Here is a 7,474-nt window from a genome sequence, read left to right as displayed (position 1 = left end):
CCTTGTGTGTACCACATTGAGCATGGAGAAAAGAAAGAAGACAAAAGAACTGTCTGAGGACTTGAGAAACCAAATTGTGAGGAAGCATGAGCAATCTCAAGGCTACAAGTCCATCTCCAAAGACCTGAATGTTCCTGTGTCTTCCGTGCGCAGTGTCATCAAGAAGTTTAAAGCCCATGGCACTGTGGCTAACCTATCTAGATGTGGACGGAAAAGAAAAATTGACAAGAGATTTCAACGCAAGATTGTGTGGATGGTGGATAAAGAACCTCGACTAACATCCAAACAAGTTCAAGCTGCCCTGCAGTCCGAGGGTACAACAGTGTCAACCCGTACTATCCGTCGGCGTCTGAATGAAAAGGGACTGTATGGTAGGATACCCAGGAAGACCCCACTTCTTACCCCGAGACATAAAAAAGCGAGGCTGGAGTTTGCCAAAACTTACCTGAGAAAGCCTAAAACGTTTTGGAAGAATGTTCTCTGGTCATATGAGACAAAAGTAGAGCTTTTTGGGAAAAAGCATCAACATAGAGTGTACAGGGAAAAAAAGAGGCATTCAAAGAAAAGAACACGGTCCCTACAGTCAAACATGGCGGAGGTTCCCTGATGTTTTGGGGTTGCTTTTCTGCCTCTGGCACTGGACTGCTTGACCGTGTGCATGGCATTATGAAGTCTGAAGACTACCAACAAAGTTTGCAGCATAATGTAGGGCCCAGTGTGAGAAACCTGGGTCTCCCTCAGAGGTCATGGGTCTTCCAGCAGGACAATGACCCAAAACACACTTCCAAAAGCACTATAAAATGGTTTTAGAGAAAGCACTGGAGACTTCTAAGGTGGCCAGCAATGAGCCCAGACCTGAATCCCATAGAACACCTGTGGAGAGATCTCAAAATGGCAGTTTGGAGAAGGCACCCTTCAAATATCAGGGACCTGGAGCAGTTTGCCAAAGAAGAATGGTCTACAATTCCAGCAGAGCATTGTAAGAAACTCATTGATGGTTACCGGAAGCGGTTGTTCGCAGTTATTTTGGCTAAAGGTTGTGCAACCAAGTATTAGGCTGAGGGTGCCAATACTTTTGTCTGGCCCATTTTTGGAGTTTTGTGTGAAATGATCATTGATTTGATTTTTGTTTCATTCTCTTTTGTGTTTTTTCTTTGCAAGAAAATTAAATGAAGATAATAATTAGTGTTGAGCCACCCCCGTAGTGTTCGAGTTCGGTTCGGTTCGTCGAACACCCGTGTGTTCGCCGAACTGTTCGTCGAACTGCTCGTCGAACACCTTCGAACACCGTTAAAACCAATGGCAGGCAAACAAAAACACATAGAAACACATAGAACACACCTTCAAAGGTGTCCAAAAGCTGACAAACTGCTCAGAAGACATAACTAACACATGGAAAAGTGACAAGTACATATAGTCATGCGAAAAGAAAAGAGGTGGAGGAGTAAAAGGAGGGGGAGACACAGATATAGGCATGTCATGCCCTTCTAAAATCCAAAAAGTGAGAAGCCGACACGGCCAGTCCGCTCCTGCCCGTGCCACCTCCGTGTCGCCGGGTTTGTGCCAGAGCCGCGGTGAACCCTGATGGCCAGCCCCCCTCTCCCAATACTGGTGCCTGTCCGCTGGTGGGTCGAGCGAGCCCCCCTGTGGTGGAGGCAGCTCTAAGCTTTTTAATTTAAATTGTCTCTCTAATTTGAATGAATACACTTTAAATCCATTTACAAGGATCTATTGGAGGGCAAGTCTCATGCCAGCAGCCGCGTAATTCCAGCTCCAGTAGCGTCCACTAAAGCTGCTGCAGTTAAAAAGCTTTTATAAGGATCGAGCTCGGCTGTCCACCGCAAGGCATCCTACTGCCAGTCCCAGCCCCTATGCCTTGGGGTGCCTCCTGATGCTCTTCACTAAGTATCCCATGGTCCCGAAGCATTTCCTTTGAAAAAATTAAGTGTCTAAACTACAGGTGGTGTAGCTTGCTTAACAGCCGGGATAATCCGCTGACTAGCAGACACTGCTACTAGGCACAAAGTATTTCCTGGGCTAGATGCAGTTAAAAATTTGTAATTAGATACTCTCGTTGGATGCTGAGAAAGCATTCCATAGAGTCTCCTGGCACGCCATATATGATTCTCTTAAAAAGCTTGGGGTAGGGGTCTAGGGGACCCTTTTATAGCCAAAATCACGGCCCTGTATCACAATACGTCACCTAGGCTGAAGATAAATGGAACTGTAGCACCCTGAGGGCTCGGTTGCTACAGACGTATTGCACCTCACCCAGAGGTGTGATATCTCACTCTCAGGTAAGGATGGAGTGTGGATCAGGACCTGACACCTGCATGCATTACACCACATTGCCGTGGGGCAGGGCGACCAATATGCCCCTGAGATGGGCACGACAGTCCCTGTCCCTGGCTGGAGTGGGGGGAGGGAACACTGAGGAAGGGGAACCCTGTAGTGCAGGAGCAGGGAGGAAGCAGTTCCTGGGTGCATTGAGAAGGGAGTATAAAAGGTGGGCACCATCTTAGTTCAGTGCAGAGAAGTCTGAGCAGAAGTGGCAGGGAGCAGGGGCTCTGCATGAGCTCTGCTCCGGAGGTGGGCCTAGTAACAGAGGCCCAGGCCTGGAAGAGGGAGAAGGAAGGAAGAGGAGCGGAGAAGGCTCCAGGAACGAGGAATGAAGGGATTCCAGGGGTGCGGACGGGCGAGTCGCCACCGCACGCCCGAATCCACCTGCGTGGAGGGGTCAGGCCAAAGGGGGAGACCGGTCCCCGAACTAGTGGAGGCAGGAAACGACCCTCAGCTAGAAACCGGAGGCTCTGACATTTTATGTGGCGCAGCCCCTCGCTACACCCGCTAGGAAGGCACCACATAGGGTCAGGGAAACTGGCGCCAAGTTTACCAAGAGGAGGCCCGAGGCAGCCGGACAGAAGTGTTGGTAAGAAAGGCCAGACAAAGGACACACAAAGGGGGTCCTGTGAAGTGCTCCAAAGTTATCTGGGAGTTGTCTGAGCCCCTCACCTGGTGAGCACAGTACGACGTGGGCAGCCGTTACCTGCAGACGTGGTCTGGATAATAAGAACTGTGAGTAAAGGCCCTGAACTGCATCACTGACTCCGTGTCGTTACTGCTGCTGCCCTGCACCATCACCCCCATCCTCCGCATACACTGCCCTGAGGCTATACTCCTCCCGTGGGGAGTTATGCTACGCTCTGCTGCACCCACAACACCAGCCTCAGCGGTCTGCCCTGTAGCGGCGGTTCACTCTGACCGCAATCCACGGGTGGCGTAGTCGTACATTTAAACATCAAAACCACATAAATAGTTCCGCCACTGGTTTGACCGCCCTGAGCCACGGAACCGGGTCGCCGCCACGAAGACTACAACCACCAGCATCCACCAAAAAGGGTCCGGCTCCGGGTGTCCCAAGGCCCAGGGGGTGCGTCAGAACATTTTCATCACCTTTCACAATCACCAATGGGACAAGGCAGGGATGTCCTCTGTCCCCTCTCTTATACATCCTAGTGATGGAGCACCTGCTCTCATCAATTCGCCATAACCCCAATATTAGGTGGATTGAGGTGGGAGGAACCGAGTACAAGTGCTCTCTATTTGCTGATGATGTCCTAGTATATATCACTCAATCACATATATCCATCCATGCTGTTATGGCTGAAATAGATCACTTTGTTACATGGTCAAATTTTAAAATCAATGCAGCGAAGTCTGAGGCCCTCGATGTCTCCCTCCCCAAATCCATATAGGATTCCATCCAGTCCAACTTTCCCTTTGCCTGGCCCTCACAGGGTATCAAATACTTAGGAATTCCTATTCATAGAGACCTCTCCCATCTATGTTATCTTAATTTTGGGCCCTTTATTGAACAACTCCATACAGACCACGGTTGGCAAGTTAGAACTGTAAGATTCACTACGTGAACCACTGGTGTTTTGTGGAAAAGCACATATACACTGCGTTCCAAATTATTATACAAAAAGTGTTTAGGAGTGATAAGGGAAGAATTTGTTTGTTTGTCAGTTAAACTCATTGATGGTGATGTGTGTCAGGGCTCTTTAGATCACTGTAAGCAATTGCAGACACCTGTGCTAATTAGTTTGGCAGGTGTGTCCAATGAAAGGCAAGACTACTTAAGAAGGCTCTCTCACATTATTAAGCAGCCTACATTTTCTGCCAAAATGGGAAAGAAAAAGGATGTGTCGGCTGCTGCGAAGCAACAAATTGTGGAGTGTTTAGGTCAAGGCATGACTACAATCAACATTGTGCGATGATCAGGATGAAGTGTCTTGGCAATCAAGAAGTATGTAGCTGATTCACAGTACACACGTGTGCGTGCTGATAAGGGCAAATTGAGGACTCTTTCCTACAGGCAATTACGTCAGGTTGAAAGAGCAGCGGCAAAAAAGCCTTGTCATAGCAGCAGACAAGTTTTTGAAGCTGCTTGTGCCTCCAACGTCCCCCGAACAACAAGATGCAGGGTCCTTCAGAGGTTTGCAGCTGTGCATACGCCATCCTGTCGACCTCCTCTATCCACTTCACACAAGCAGAAACGGCTCCAGTGGGCCAAACATTACATGAAGACTGATTTCAAAACAGTTTTGTTCACGGATGAGTGCCGTGCAGCGCTCGATGGTCCAGATGGATGGAGTGGAGGATGGCTGGTTGATGGACACCCCACGCAAACACGGCTACAGCGCCAACAAGGAGGAGGTGGAGTAATGTTTTGGGCTGGAATCATGGGGAGAGAGATTGTCGGCCCCTTTAGGATCCCTGAAGGCGCTATAGATGAACTCCATAATGTATGTGGATTTTCTCAAACAGCACTTCCTGCCATGGTTCAAGAAGAAGAACCGTGTATTTCACAGCAAGATCATTTTTCTGCATGATAATGCACCATCTCATGCTGCACATAAAACATCTGCATCTCTGGCTGATATGGGCATAAAAGGGGACAAACTTATGGTGTGACCCCCATGCTCCCCTGACCTCTACCCCATTCAGAACCTTTGGAGCATCATTAAAAGGAGTGTCTATGATGGCGGGAGGCAGTTCACATCTAAGCAACAGCTCTGGAAGGGTATTCTGTCCTCATGCAAAACAATTGAAGCAGAAACCATCCAAAACCTGACAAATTCAATGGACGAGAGAGTTCAGAAGCTCCTTTCGAACAAGGGGTCCTATGTGAAAATGTAACATCACCTAGAATAAAGTTTTGAGTTGAAAACTGTTTGATTTCAGTTTCTAACAACCTGCTAATGCTTATTATTTCAAAAATGACCATTTTTTTGGTCTTTATTAAAATGAAAAGGTTGATCGAAAAGTTTGGGGGATCTAAGAGTGTGGCAACCCAGTAGTCATGATTACTTCGAATTCTGACAATATGAGGGTCATGCTGCAGGTAGTGCAGCAAGAAGGCACTTATGTGTCTTGCGCATCTCGGAGCCCCAAAATTATTTTCCGGGCTAGATGCAGCTAAAAATTATTTTTAATTTTAAATCTGGTGAAGCTTTAGTATAGATGGCCTAATAGGATCAGTGCTGCACACTGCTACAAAGCCCAAATTATTTTCCAGTCAAGATACAGATAAACATGATTAGTAATTTGAAAGCTTAAAACGGTTGGTAGGGTGATTTTAACCAATCATCAAGCTTTTACTCTCCCCAGGATGACACAGGGGTAGAAAAGTCGTTTCGGATCCATGATTTGTTCATCTTTATGAACGTGAGTCTGTCTACATTATCAGTGGAGAGCCGCGTGCGCTTATCTGTCAGCACACCACCAGCAGCGCTGAACACACGTTCAGACAGAACGCTGGCTGCGGGGCATGACAAGATCTCCAAGGCGTAAGTGGCTAGCTCCGGCCATTTATCCAGATTGGAAGCCCAAAAAGAGCAAGGGTCCAGTGACACAGTCGTGGCTTCAATGTTTACTTGGAGATACTCCTGTACCATCGTCTCTAGGCGTTGACTATGTGTCAGACTTCTTGTCTCCTGTGGCCTTGCAAAGGATGGGCTAAAAAAGTGGTGAAATGATTCCGCAAAATTGATGTTACCAGCAGATACTGTGGTTCTGTTACGGTTTGAGTGCTGAACACTTGACGGTCCCACGGTTGGCAAGTTGGAACTGTGAGATTCACTACGTGCACCACTGGTATTTTGTGGAAAAGCACATGTAAGATTCTGCAACAGTCCCTGCTGATACTCCTGCATGCGTGCATCCCTTTCTATGGCAGGAATAATTTCTGCAAATTTACTTTTGTACCGGGGATCTAACAGTGTGGCAACCCAGTAGTCAGGATTATTTCTAATTCTCACAATTCGAGGGTCATGTTGCAGGTAGTGCAGCAAGAAGGCACTCATGTGTGTTGCGCATCCAGGAGCACCAAGTCCCTGTTGTGTTGGTGGCGAGGTAACAATCATGCTTCCTTCCTCTGTCCTCTCCCCCCAACCTCGCACAACAGAAATGTGATCAAGGTCTCCCTCATCTGATGAGTCTTCCATCAGTTCGTCCTCCACTTCTTCCTGGGCTCCTGCACCTTCCTCACTAGTTTGGCTGCTACCATGCGCCCTGGTAAAACCATCTCCCCCACCCTCACATGCCTGCCGCCTTGGTGCTGCCGACCGTCTGGACCTTGCAGATGTTAGCCCTTCCGCATACAACTCCTCCTCCTCTACTTCCTCCACCTCCTCTTGTGCCACCACCTGACTCCGAATTCTGTTTAACATGTGCTCCAGCATGTAAATCACCGGAATAGTCATGCTGATAATGGCATCGTCAGCACTAAACATCTTCGTCGCCATTTCAAAACTGTGCAGAAGGGTGCATAGGTCCCTGATCTGAGACCACTCCTCCAGCGTGATTTGCCCCACCTCTGAATCTCGTTGGCCCAGGCTATACGTCAGAACGTATTGCACCAGGGCTTGTCGGTGCTGCCACAGTCGCTGCAACATGTGCAGAGTTGAATTCCACCGGGTAGGCACATCGCATTTTAGCCGGTGAAGTGGCAGGCCCAACGACTTCTGTAGAGATGTAAGTCGCTGAGCTGCGGGATGCGAACGGCGGAAGTGAGCACACAGCGATTGTGCCCTCTGCAGAAGGCCATCTAGTCTGGGATAGTGGGCTAAAAATTGCTGGACAACCAGGTTCAACACGTGAGCCATACAAGGCACGTGTGTGACATTGCCCCGGCGAAGGGCCGCACCCAGGTTTGCAGCATTGTCGCACACGGCCTTCCCTGGTTTCAGGTCCAGTGGAGACAACCATTCATGAAATTGGTTCTCCAGAGCTGACCACAACTCCTCAGCTGTGTGACTCACATTTCCCAGACATTTCAATGTAAAAACCGCCTGATGACGTTGAGCCCTACTGCCAGCATAGTAAGGAGGTGTGCAGGATTCCTTCTGCGCAGTTAGAAAGCTTGTGGCATGACCAGACAGGCTTTGGGTGCAGGTGGAAGACCGAGAGG

Source organism: Phyllobates terribilis, unplaced genomic scaffold (assembly GCF_046119375.1).
Source record: "Phyllobates terribilis strain yellow unplaced genomic scaffold, ASM4611937v1 Scaffold_19__1_contigs__length_20705806, whole genome shotgun sequence".
In the NCBI taxonomy this organism is placed as follows: Eukaryota; Metazoa; Chordata; class Amphibia; order Anura; family Dendrobatidae; genus Phyllobates; species Phyllobates terribilis.
This window is presented reverse-complemented; position numbering follows the sequence as displayed.